This window comes from Schistocerca piceifrons, chromosome 3 (genome assembly GCF_021461385.2).
Source record: "Schistocerca piceifrons isolate TAMUIC-IGC-003096 chromosome 3, iqSchPice1.1, whole genome shotgun sequence".
In the NCBI taxonomy this organism is placed as follows: Eukaryota; Metazoa; Arthropoda; class Insecta; order Orthoptera; family Acrididae; genus Schistocerca; species Schistocerca piceifrons.
Window position 1 is genome coordinate 884070779 of NC_060140.1, and position 15160 is coordinate 884085938.

Here is a 15160-nt window from a genome sequence, read left to right on the forward strand (position 1 = left end):
ACTGAGAGATGAAAGTGAGTATAATGTAGAATGTAAATAATTTTCAGGACTTAAAAAATGGGTGAAAAATGTATACAACATTATTATAAGTATTGGCACTTTGATGTATTAAATTGTAATAAATAGGTTGAGTATCACAGGAAATGAGGTTTAAGTTGACTTCTCCTATACTACAATACACACTTTGCACAAAATGTAATCAAATGGGACCAAATAAAAATCAATCAATTAGTCTGTTATTGCATACCATGATCCAATAATGCTCTAGATCAGCTCCTTGATTCATACATGTAAAGGAATTTACATCTTGAGGCTCTTTGCCTTCCTTCGATTTCAAGTCTGCAGTCTGACTTCAAACGACCTCTTTTCTTACAATAATTGCAACTTCTTGTTTGTCCCTTTGCTTTACTTTTGCAGTCGTTTGCAAAATGGCTATCCTGACCACAGGCAAAACAGTCATGTTTTTTGCTGCTTGCGTACATTGCCCAAAGCCACCTCCAGCTGATCGGACTTATTATTTCTCTCTTCCTCAACGAGTAATCTTGAAATTAACTCATTAAGTGTTTGCTTCTCGAACAGGACGGACTCCCATGCTGAATGGAAATGTTTATACCGCTCTGGCAATTACATTAACATTTTTGTTTTTATAATTTTATCTGAAAGTGGTTAACTCACTTGCTTCATTGTGTTTATTTCTTCTATTTACGACATAACTGTAACCATCAAGTCATCACCAAACTGTAGCGAGAAAAACTTTTGATCAAGTAGGTGACACTTTTTCATGCACAGTCATCAGTTTCGTCCACATGCTGGGTGATGTACACGAATGTAGATGAGTGAGTGACGCTACCTCCATTTGCATCACAATAAGTTACTGTGCTTTTGCGTCCTGTTCCAGCCATGTTTTTACTTCCTTTTCTTTCTCCTGTGGTGACTTAACAACAATGCCATTGACAATATCTAAAAGGCCTTTTCCTCTGAGTGTCGCGTCCATTTGGAATTTCCATGCAGCCAATTTGTCCCCTCCAGACAACTTTAAACACTGAAGCTGATGCATAGATTGTTCCATTGCGCCACGCCAACACTTCACTGGTAACGTCACATTGTGCTGTTATGCACAACACCACCAAATAAATATGTGCTACCACACGGAAAAACAGATTTATGCACCTGGGGCCTTAGCCTATGATTAGGCTCAGTAAATGATGCATGAAAACAAGCTTGTTTGTGGAGAGTTGATTGCAATGCGTAACAGCTTACAACTAATGGCAGACAATGATACACAAACATAATAAACAGAAAAATTCAAAACATCCAAAGAATGGAAGACAATGCAAATCAAAGAAAAACAGTGTTGCTTCTTTAAGATAACATTAACATTCCACAGTTAACAATATTTTACAACAATTGGCCACAATCCTCCTAGTAAATGGACAAAAAACAAAAAATCATAGCTCAGATCTTTGTGGTCAAATATCACGAAAGGCAAAAAATCAGGAATTCAAGAAAAAACCAAAGCGGTTTTGCAGTAATGCACACTTCATTCAATGTTATTCACATCATATTAATTTAACAACGAGAAATGCAGTAAGTATTACATGAAACACAAGAGTATTATTTTCTAACATTCTGCCTATTCCAACATTTTCACAGGATCACCACAACATGCATCAATTCTCAAGAAGCATGTTTTTGGCAGCATTCTATGCCCACCCCCAACAAGGTGGAGTGGCATCATATAGACAATAAACAGAGTTCATGAAAATTTGTAACATTTCAAAAACTGCCTTACTAAAATCGAGTCAGTCTCAAACGCAGATCAGACCATTGCAGGAGCAACAAAAATTTTAAAATACCTGAATGATGATCATTTCAAGATCTGGTTAAGCATTTTCATCAGCTTACGTGTCATGCTGAAATAATTTGCAGCCAAATGTAATTTCAAGAAATGACTGTCTATAAAATTAATGAATATACAACAAATTTCAAAATTGCTTTTTCAAAATTAATAAATTCAAACTACTTGAGAACCCATTAAAGACACTCAAGTCAGAAGCTAAGGAAGTATGTGATGTATGTGTGTCAGAATAACGGAATAATAGACAGATATTCCACATCTACATAGATACTCCACTAGCCACAGCATCGTGCATGGCAGAGAGTAACCTGTATCACTACTATTTATTTCCATTCCTGTTACACCAGCAAATAGAGCAAGGGAAAAACGACTATCTATATGTCTCCATCTGAGTCCAAATTCGTCATATCTTATCTTCATGGTCGTAATGCGCAATGTATGTTGTTGGCAGTAGAATCATTTGGCAGTCAGCTTCAAATGTCTGTTCTCTAAATTTTCTCAATAGCATTTCTCGGAAAGAATGTCGCCTTCCCTCCAGGGATTCCCATTTGAGTTCCTGAAGGATCTCCGTGTTGTTCGAACCTACTGGTAACAAAACTAGCAGCCCACCTCTCACTTGCTTTGATATATTCCTTCAGTCTGACCTGATACAAATCCAAAACACTTACAAATGAATCACTTTTTCCTCAAATTCTGTCAATAAACCAAAGCTCACCATTTGAATTCCCTACCATAGTTTTCACATATCACTTTGCAACGTTACACCCACATATTTAAATGACTTGATTGTGTCATGCAGGACACTAGTAATACTGTGTCCGAACATTACAGGTTTGTTCTTCCTACTCATCTGCATTAACTGACATTTTTCCACACTTAGGGCTAGCTGCCATTCATGACACCAACTAGAAAACTTGCCTAAGATGTTTGTGTCTTCCAATGCTACTCAACTTCTATGAATTACTGTACATCACAGCATCACCAGAAAACAACTGCAGTAGAGGATCAACTAGGTAAAAATACCTTTCGGTACCACAAGACCTGTTGAATTTAATCGATGAAATGAGAAAATGCAAAAAAAACAATAAACCAAGCAAGTGAAAGGTAACACAAATGTCTAAAAAATGAGATCGACAGGAAGTGCAAAATGGCTAAGCAGGAATGGCTAGAGAAGAAACGTAAGGGTGTAGGAGCATATATAACTAGGGGTAAGATAGGCGTTGCTTACAGGAAAATTAAAGAGATCTTTGGAGAAATATCAAGAGCTCAGACGGAAAACCAGTCCTAAGCAAAGAAGGGAAAGCAGAAAGGTGGAATGAGTATATAGAGGGTCTATACAGGGGAGAGGTACTGGAGGGCAGTAATATGGAAATGAACAGGACACAGATGAAGATAAGAAGGGAGATATGATACTGCATGAAGAATTTGACAAGGTAGTGAAAGACTTAAGTTGAAACAAGGCCCCAGGAATAGACAACATTCCGTTAGAGTTAGTGGTGGCCTTGGGATAGCCATCCATGACAAAACTCTTCCATCTGGTGAGCGAAATACCTTCAGACTTCAAGAAGAAAACAATAATTCCAATTCCAAAGAAAGCAGGCGCAGACAGATGAGGATATTACCGCACTAAAAGTTTAATACGTCACGGTTGCAAAATACTAACAGGAATCCTTTACAGAAGAATGGAGAAACTGGAAGAAGCTGACCTTAGGGAAAATTGGTTTGGATTCAGGAGACATGTAGAAACAAGCGAGGCAATACTGACCCTATGACTTCTCATAGAAGATAGGTTAAGGAAGGGTAAATCTACTTTGATAGCATTTATAGACTTAGAGAAAGCTTTTGACAATGTTGACTGGAATACTCTCTTTCAAATTCTAAAGATGCCAGGGGTAAAATACAGGTTAAGAAACGCTATTTAGAATTTGTACAGAAGCCAGAAGGCAGTTATGAGAGTTGAGGGGCATGAAGCGGAAGCAGTGGTTCAGAAGGGAGTGAGACAGGGTTGTTGCCTATCCCCAATGTTATTTAATCTGTATATTGAGCAAACAGTAAACAAAAGAAAAATTTAGAGTATGAATTAAAATCCATGGGGAAGAAATAAAAACTTTGAGGTTTGCTGGTGGCATTGTAATTCTGTCGGAGACAGCAAAGGACCTGGAAGACCAGTTGAATGGAATGGACAGTGTCCTGAAAAGATGAACATCACCAAAAGCAAAATCAGGTCAGTGGATAGTAGTTGAATTAAGTCAGGTGCCGCTGAAGGAATTTGATTAGTAAACCAGACATTTAAAGTAGTAGACTAGTTTTACTATTTGGGAACCAAAATAACTGATCATGGTTGAAGTAGGGAAGATATAAAATGTAGACTTGCAATGGCAAGAAAAGCGTTTCTGAAGAAGAGAACATTGTTAACATCGAGTGTAGAGTCAAGTGTCAAGAAGTATTTCTGAAAGTATATGTATGGCGTGTTGTCATGTAGGGAGTGAAACATGGATTATAAACAGTTTAGACAAAAAGAGAATAGAAGCTTTTGAAATGTGGTGCTATAGAAGAATGCTGAATATTATATGGGTAGATCATGAAAATAATGAGAAGGTAATGAATAGGTTTGGAGAGAAGAGATATTTGTGGCACAACCTGACTAGAAGAAGGGATCAGTTAGTGGGACACATTCTGAGGCATCAAGGGATCACCAGTTTGGTACTGGAGGGAAGCATGTGACATAAAAATTGTAGAATGTGTGGCGGTTCCATCTGCTTTATTTCTTCGTTGGTTGTCCTTGGTGTCGACTTACTGTGTTGCTACACTGGCTGATAGTAGGGTTGTGGATTCCGACACTGACTACTGTAAATAATGTAGCTGACATATGCACAGTTGTGTTTCACAGTTATATGGCCAGTGCACTATTGTTTAAACTTTCCGTAAGCCTCATTAATAGTTAGCAAGCAAACCTCCACATACTGCTACAATAATTCACTGTTGAACATCTACGAGCAGTAAAAACATAACCACAAAGCTCACAGTTCTTGAAGAATAATGAAGTACGTATGAAGCAGTCACTGTCATTGGTTTAGACACATGGCCTAATTGTTTATCACTTATTCAACAATTAATCTGAAGTATTGTTGTTGTTTTAACCAACACAGGTTACCCATCAGAAACTAGACCATGGACTGAATGTCATGTGACCAAAACTCAGGCCCTTATATGTCTTCACAATAATAGGTACTGAAACTACACGTGGTTTAAAGTTAAGCTTTAATTGTAATTTCTGAAAATTTAACTCATTAAATTAACTCCATACGTTGAAAAATTGCGTCTTTTTAGCAAGAGTTAGGCCGAATTATTTGTTTCAATCATGATATTAAGAAATATAGTTACACAAACATTACTTTTGAGAAAACTTAATTACTTTGGAATTAATAAAAGCCTGGTTTTGATAATATGTTTTTGAATAGAGCTAAATAGATACTTTAAGATTACTATTGCTTCACCTTCCAAATGTTTACGATTATATCAGAATTTATACTTTCTTATATGTCAACAATTTGGGTTATGAAAAAATTACTGATTTCACCCTATAACAAACGATACTGACTAGGAATACTCAAAATAAATTAGAAAATCAATTACATACACAAAACTAAACAAAAAATTAGATCTGGTATTATTTACCTTAAAATTGTGGGCCAAACGTTCTCTTTTATGGAAACGCAGATTATAGTCACGTATGTTAATAATAATTAGTTAAAAATAAAAACATGAATTTCAGGAGGCAGATGGCAAAACGAGGGGAATTAAAATTATCCCAGCTTGCTTCGTCACATCGCCCCCTCATTGGATTGACCAGACAGATATTGCCATTAGCTAACTGGACAATTCAATGACCACAAGTGACCCGTATTTCTCCACTCTGAGTACTACTCTCATTGAAATAGTAAATTAAATCATCACAAAATCACAAAATGTTACTGAATAGTTTACCTGTCAGAATATTCCCATCAGTATAGCACCACATTTACTAGTTAATCAGTAAAATGAGTGTTCTTTGTTCCAGTACTACCACTTTAAGCTCATAACTCCTCAGAACACAAATAAAAGTTTTCAGGTAACGTATAGGTCCAATAATGTAGCATTATATTGCTTGTAAATACTGTTCTTTCTGTTAAACTCTCATTCCCTCCTACAGTGTCATGAATTGCACAATATGAACAGTAACCGATGTTGCCTTGTTCACAATTTGATCATCAACACAGTCACATCACATTTTTTGTATAAAGTTATCTTTTACATTAATCATGTCTATCAGCATCCATTATTTTACTTACTTTTCTTACCTCGTTAACCAGTGGAGTACATTCACAAAACATATCCCTACTGCAGAGACAGGCTCCCTAACCATAAAATCCCTAACATTATTCATTATTTTGTTAATTCCTTATTGCTTCATTATCTAACAATTAAACACCTGCTATGCTTATACAGGGTGTCACCTAACGTTACCGCTGGGTATATTTCGTAAACCACATCAAATACTGACGAACCGATTCCACAGACCGAACGTGAGGAGAGGGGCTAGTGTAATTGTTTAATACAAACCATACAAAAATGCACGGAAGTATGTTTTGTAACACAAACCTACGTTTTTTTAAATGGAACCACGTTAATTTTGTTAGCACATCTGAACATATAAACAAATACGTAATCAGTGCCGTTTGTTACATTGTAAAATGTTAATTACATCCAGAGATATTGTAACCTAAAGGTGACGCTTGAGTACCACTCCTCCGCTGTTCGATCGTGTGTATCGGAGAGCACTGCAACATACATCGCGTTTCTACAGAATGATCTGCCAACGTTGCTCGAAAATGTCCCACTGGAAACGCGTCGACGTACGTGGTATCAGCATGATGGTGCACCTGCACATTCCGCAATTAACACTAGGCTGACCCTTGACAGGATGTTCGACGGGCGTTTCATAGGACGTGGAGGACGCATAAATTGGCCAGCCCGTTCTCCTGATCTTACACCTCTGGACTTCTTTCTGTGGGGTACGTTAAAGGAGAATGAGTACCGTGATGTGCCTACAACCCCAGAGGATATGAAACAACGTATTGTGGCAGCCTGCGGCGACAATACACCAGATGTGCTGCGGCGTGTACGACATTCATTACGCCAGAGATTGCAATTGTGTGCAGCAAATGATGGCCACCACATTGAACATCTATTGGTCTGACATGTCGGGACACACTCTATTCCACTCCGTAATTGAAAACCGAAACCACGTGTGTACGTGTACCTTACCCCTCATGGTAATGTACATGTGCGTCAGTGAAAAAGACCAATAAAAAGGTGTTAGCATGTGGACGTAATGTGCTGTTCCAGTCTCTTCTATACCTAAGGTCCACCACCGTTCCCTTTGGATCCCTACGTAATTCGGTGCTCTCCGATACACACGATCGAACAGCGAGGAGTGGTGCTCAAGCGTCAACTTTAGGCTACAATATCTCCGGATATAATTAACATTTTACAATGCAACAAACGGCACTGATTACGTATTTGTTTATATGTTCAGATGTGCTAACAAAACTAACGTGGTTCCATTTTAAAAAACGTAGGTTTGTGTTGAAAAACATACTTCCGTGGATTTTTGTATGGTTTGTATTAAACAATTACACTAGCCCCTCTCCTCACATTCGGTCTGTGGAATCGGTTCGTCAGTATTTGATGTGGTTTACGAAATATATCCAGCGGTAACGTTAGGTGACTCAGCGTGTATAATGCAAAATTCACTCTACTGAAAAACACTCCACAGTAACGAATCCTTATCCTAAGGCAAACTTGACCCTCATTACTGATCAGACAAAATTGCCATTTAGAAAAACTATTATTTGCTTGACATTCTAGCTTGAAGGGCGATATACATACAGATCTTGCTAACACATTCCAGGCAACTATGTTTAAAGTTGCAATTCCTTAATGTTAAACAAGGCTGTACCATGACACTTCTTTATGTAGATAGTTAGGCTCAAAAAATGTTGGAGACATGCCATTCAGATCACTACCACTGTCTAGTAAACACTTAACCTGTACAGCTTCTAGACTTGCTGTTATTACAGGTTGACACACTTCCTTTTCACTTACCATGTGATTGTGTTTATACAACAAATCCTCAATCTTTTCCCTGGACAAACTATCATCCTCCTTACCAGAATTATTATCAGACCCAGTCAAATGGCATATACCAGGGTCCTCTTCCTCAGTACCACTCTCGAAATCTAACTCTTCATTAGGCCTAACATTATCCTCCCTTATTCTTTCTTTACATAACACATTGCCCTCGTTATTAATTATAGATTCAAATACTCCATTCTCATCATTACTGGATTCGTAATTGATATCAACATTACAACTATAGTCAGAATCAGACACCCTTTGACTTACACCATGCTTTAGATTTGGTTCCTCCTCCACTTTTTCTCTGTTTCAGTCAATTTTAAATCTACATTTTCATTTACTTTTACTGGTTTTTCCTCTGCCACTACTGTAGACTTGGTTTCTACCCCAGATTCTGAATCATTTTTCATGTGATCTCAAGTTTAACTCTGTTTTCAGCACATTGTTTCTCAGAAACCTCCACCTTCCTAATATTGTCATTACTTTCCATGACTTCTTTCATGTTCATATTACTCAAACTACTCATAATTTGTTTAACATAAACTTTAGCCCTTCCTGACTTTCACTACTAGATTCCTCTTCCTTAACCTTAACGACCTCATCCATTTCAGTACTGTTTTCGTCCATTTCGCTCTTTACAATAGGACTTTCGTCCCCATCATTCAAAGTTACCTTAATGTTTGATTTAGAATTGTCACCCTCTACAGAACTAGTTGCACTTGCGTCCTTCTCTTCATTTAACAACTTAACCTCTACAGCTTTGTCCTCAGTCACACTGTCTTGTTCGTTAATGTCACTCACTATGTATCACTTAATACACAACAGCTTTTGCAATGAATTTCGATGTTTTTAATTACTCATCTGCTGCTGCTTTGCTGCTGTGGTTTTCATCTTGGTCCATCGTCTACTGCGCATTGTAATTCTCTCGGCGAGGTGTCTTGTTTACCTCCCGTCAGCTGTGTCCACCTGCATGCTGATTGGCTGCTCCTGTACTCAATGGCTGCTTCCATAGAACCCGCTCTGATCGGCTGCTGCACCTTCATTGTTATGAAACCCCAGCTCAGGTTGGCTGTAGCATATCTTCTTTCCACTGTCGATTTTTCGTGAGTTCTAGTTTATTCCTCACCCATAAGGGCACCATATGTGGCGGTTCCATCTGCTTCATATCTTCGTTGGTTGTCCTTGGTGTCGACATACTCCGTTGCTACACTGGCTGAAAATTGGGTTGAGGATTCCAACACTGACTATTGTAAATAATGTAGCTGACATATGCACAGTTGTGTTTCACAGTACCTTAATTTCACTGTTTACAACCCCCAATATTACACAGTTATATGGCCAGTGCACTATTGTTTAAACTTTCCATAAGCCTCATTAACAGTTAGCAATCGAACTTCCACATATTGCTACAATAGTTTACTGTTGAACACATACAAGCAGAAAAACATAACCACAAAGCTCACAGTTCTTGAAGCATAATCAGGTACATATGGACCAGTCACTGTCATTGGTTTTTACACATGGCCTAATTGTTTATCACTTATTGAACAGTTAATCTGAAGCATTGTTGTTGTTTTAACCAGCACAGGTTACTCATCAGAAAATCGGTCATGGACTGAATGTCTTGTGACCAAAAGTCGGGCCCTTATGTATCTTCACAATAATAGATACTGAAACTAGACATTGTTTAGAGTTAAGCTTTAATTGTAATTTCTGAAAACTTATCTTATTAAATTAACTGTATACATCGAAAAATTGAGTCTTTTTAACAATATCTCTTTCAGCAATAGTTGGCCCAATTATTTCTTTAAATCATGACATTAACAAATACAGTTACACAAATACAGTTACACAAACAATACTTTTGAGATAACTTAATTACTTTGGAATTAATGAAGGCCTGCTTTTCCTAACATATTTTTGAATAGAGCTAAATAGATAGTTTGAGACTACTAGTATTTCGTCTTCCAAATGTTTACTATTATTACAGTATTTATACTTGTTTAAATGTCAACAACAGAATTTAAGTAAAGAAGCAATCACTGATTTCACCCTATAACAAACGATACTAACTAGGAATAGTCAAAATAAATTAGTAAATCAATTACATGCATAAAACTAAGCACAAAATTAGACCTGGTATTATTTACCTTATAACTGAGGGCCAAACTTTCTCTTTTATGGAAATGCAGACAATATTCACGTATGTTAATAATAATTAGTTAAAAGTAACAACACGAATTTCAGGAGGCAGATGGCAAAACAAGAGGGGAATTAAAATTATCCCAGTTTGCTTTGTCCCATCACCCCTCATTGGATTGACCAGATCGATATTGCAATTAGCTAACCGGGCAATTCAATGACTTCAGGTGACCCCTGAAATTATGTTTAAACACAAAAAATATTACATACGAAATGTTATTAAAAACTACAGGAAATATGTTTTTCAAATTCTAGCTTACGTGAACTGCCCATACGAAAGTCCCCATACAAAATAGTTACATACAGTGCATTGCAAAATTACGCAAAATATCCACAAGCTATACTTTCCAATTAAATTAGGCATCTTTATCAGATGTGATGTCGTTTTTGGCTAAGCGAAGAGTACATTTAAAGATACTTATCATTTTATACAAGTCCTGTTTGCTAAACAAAAGAAATTCTCATGGGTTGAAAAAGAAAACTAACTTATGCTGCACATTGCAATTCAATGTCAGGTACAAAATTTCACTTGCTCAATGTTTAGTATTTTCGCAAGCACTTTCACACTTCATGAGCTTTAACACACTTTCTCACCAAGCTGTCGATGCCTTCAACAGGTCCAAGTGGCAGTCACTTGGATTGGATAGTGATGCCTCAAGATGTGAATACGATATCAGCAAGCTTAATAACTTACAGATATGGTGTTTAGAATGCTCTTCCAGGTTCTGGTGAGCAAGGGATTCAGTTTCAGATGTGTGATGTATGTAGTAGGGCTTCAACAGTAGCGATATCTTGTGGAGGGATCAGAAGTGGTTCTGGAATGCCTGTGCAAAGAGGTGTTTTTTGGTAGTACTACGTTTTCGAGGGACAGGGACTTGTAGACTCTGAAAAGGTGAAGGTCATTGTGAGAGGAGGGATACTTTCAAGAAACGGTGCGCAAAGATGGAGCTGGGGCGAACTGTGGCGGGTATGTCATTGAGGAAATGGGAAATGACTTATGAAATGGGCAAATGATGGCGTCAGGGGGCTGTGAGGGAAGATAGCTAACAGAAATGACATGCAAAATTATGTATAGACACACACAAATACGTAATAATAAGCACAAATGTCAGAAAAATACTCTTAAACAAATACATGAAAAACTGGTGGGACAGATGATATATGGGAATATTCGTGTGTTTGGATAAGGGAAGAGAGAGGAGGAATGGTTAGGTCAAAGTTCAAAAAGGTCATGTGGCATAGCTAAGTGTAGAAAATAACACGAAAAAGATAAACGAGGATAATGAGGGAAATGGGATCAATAGGAATATTTTATTATTGATAGGAAGAATTTGGGGTATGAGAAGCTGCACCAACAATCTGCACTGTCTCATAGCCATGTGTTATGCATGTACAAGTCCACTGACACAGTGTAGCTTAAATGTAAGAGCATCTGTAGAGCAATAATTTAGATCCATTAATGTCAGTCATGACAACCAATATTTTGTATTCACGTTTGCTGGATTCATCACCAAATCACAACAAGATTATTATCTTTGAACTTGAAGTGGTTCACTGAACAGGGCCTACATTACAGACTGATGGAGAGGGGTGGGGGAGAAGTTCACACTCAAGCCAATGTTATTTAATGATCAATTATAAACCACTTCACCTGTATTATTATACATTTATTGTGTTACGATCGGTTTCTTGAACATCTTTAGGTTGCGAAGTTGTACTGATGTCATGACATAAATGGTCATAAAAAATAATTTTGATCACAATTTATGTCACAACTTTAGTACAACTTTGCAACCTGAAGATTCTCAATGATCAAGAAATGTGTAACAAGAAATGTGTAACAATACAGCTGAGGTGGTTTGTGGTGTCTTTTTTAAAGATATTTATATTTTGACCAAATTATTATTCTCTTGTGAAGATTCAGAAATCTTTTGTGAGTTTTCCACTACTTGTTGGCGGGAAGATCAAAGACTTTACAAAAAACTTAAGCTCTGTAAGCGATAGTTTATATTTCACTTGACATCGTTTGCAGAAGGCGTAGCGTTCTCAAGATCAAGAACAAAGTTCGCATTGCCACTTAATTTATTTGTGTCGTGATCATGTTCGATCATGACTGGATATGAGACATAGCAACTACGAACAGAGAAGCCTAAGGGACCAGAGAGAGCTGGAAATTTTCTTTGCTATACTACACCATGCATTAAAAGAAGTTGGATTTATATCACAAACAAGGTAAATAGCAAAGCGCCTTCTGCCTTAACTACGTCGTTTGCCGACATGCACTTGATCCCTGGTAGTTGTATGAAAACTATAAAAACACCGTTATTTCTGTTGCTATTAATAGGAGATGGATAGCATAGAAATACTTTAAGTAATAAGCAGGCATTACGGCATTTGAGAGCACAATAACTTATTTAATTACCTTAGTAGGTATTGCTAACAATAGACTCCATACAGTTTCAATTTTCTATCTTTCTGGTAGTTTCCTTAAATAAAGTCCTTTAACATCTTTGATATTTCATCTTAGATGCACACATAAATTCTTACATAGCACTGAACAATAGTAATATTTAATAATAAGCAATTAGTGATTGTGGACCACATCATATGCGCGTCTGCCGTCTTTAAAAAATATCACGACTGTGTTAACAGAAGAGGATTACAGTTCTTCAGCTGTCAAAAAATAAGAAACACAAAATATCTCTATCGATACAATTTATGAACAATTCATATTCCGCACCGTGGCGTGTAAGGTATTCTTTGAAATATCAGGTGGTCGCTGCTCAGCGACGATCTAAGAACTTTTTACACAAATTGTATGGCTTTTATGAGCCTGCGTGGCTAGATTATCGAATGTAAGTTTATTTAAGCTATTGAAACAGATATTAATATTACAGGTTTTTATGAATCATTAACATTGTCAGCTGTGGTGATCAAGAGGACAACATTCTTTAAATTGTTAGACACCTGAAACAGCTCAGTTTGTTGTGTTTCCTGTTTTTTAAACTCATCTGGTTGAAAATCATGTTATGTTAGTGAGTTACCTGTAATTAACTGTTGCATATGACAACAATGGAACTAGCTATTGATGTCTGATCAGCTGTTTCAATCACTTCTACTTTCGTAGGTGTAAAGCAACTGCATTGTACCTGCTTTGTGTGAAGAAGACACATATTGTTACCACTGTACAGTTCCTCTTTCAGCAGCAGATGTGTAGTCAATGCATCATGCATCCTCCATGTCCTATATCCTTTCCATCAGTGGCCAAGAGAAATCCAGTTAACTTCATTTGAGCAAGCTATGTACACTAAATTTAGTTTGTTAGGGGGTATTTGACAGAAGTCCAATTCATGATTTGGTCAATCTGATTTAGATTTTCAAGACAGGGTAGGGGCAGACATATGTCACTGCATTACATAAATCATAGTCCACTGATCCTGCGGAAAGGTGTTTCTGACATATGGATGACGGTCAGTGTTGTACATTTTATTAAAATGAAATTCAATTACACGATGTAGCTTGGAGTTGAGTTTCCCCAAAAAATGATCCATAATTCATTACTGAATGGAAATATACTGAGTAAACAAATTTATTCATTCTTAAGTTATTGAAATGAGCTTCATTAATTTTAGGGTTGGGTTTTCCACTATGGTTGTGAACTATCTGCAGTCACAAAAGCAGAACACTGTCTACTTCTGCTAGCAGTTTGTCAAACAGATGCCAACTGGAAAGATATTCTAAAAAAACTGCACTTACATATATGTGTGTGAGAGCACCCCCCCCCCCCCTCTACCCCATAGAAGGTACAGAACTGGGTGCAGGTGCACAGTGGACTAAAGCTATTCTTAGTACCCTGAATCCAATGCTCTCAAATTTCTTTTAGCCATAATGGAAAACTGACATTACTGGAACATGCAAATGGATTCAGGGCCTCAGACATGGCTACCAATTGTAGGCTACACTGTCCTGACAGAATCTATAGAATTTGGCAGGAAGACAGAAGAACAATGCTACACATTAATAGAGCTATGCTCACATGAGTCTCAGCGTACGCTTGAGTGCTTCTCTGTTTCAGGGCCTGGAATCAAAGCGAGCACATTTCACAAGAACTATGTCCCAGAAGATCCCTCAAATCAATACGCCCTTTAGAAACTTATCTTTGCATTGATAAAAAATTTTTCAAGCCTAAATCACCACACTGTTTTCAATGTGGGTTAGTGAGCACCCCATTTGCAGTCATTCGGCCCAGTGAATTGCATTTTAATGAAGGAGGCAGAGGGGAGGAGCCATCAGTTCTGTGACATGGCTCAAGCATCCTTGACAAGCCATCACTATCAATACAACATCGAAAGTATTATCAAAACAACTATAACTACAATGCTTAAAATACAATGTATATTGTAATCTGTTCTGTCTACAATTGCGGACCTCTTCTTTTATCTCAGTCATTTAAAATGGACAACTTTGCGTAATTGTATCACTGAAACACCTGCTGTTGTCGAATTTTACTCTGCGATATATAACCATGCAAGTAAGGCTATTTCTCTTGTGACTTTCTTCTCTCTCTGGATGACATTGGGGCCTGTTCTCATCCAATGATCTGAAAAACTGTTCTTTTTGCTGTCGTGACAGCTCATTGAAGGCCAATTCACACTGGTCGTTGTGTCATGTCATGAGCGTCCCGTCCCATCAAAACATTCTGCAACGCATTTCGAAAGGTGGTATCCACACTGGCTGTCCCGTCACGTCCAGACGAAAGTTCTGACTGCCAACATCATCCACCTGTTGCTGATCATGTGACCCACAAGCTCATTCCCTCCCAATACACAGGCATGGGCAGATCTCAATAATTTGAAGCATTGAGACAACCATCTGAATTTTACAATGCGAGCGAACTAAATTACTTACTCTCGACTACAT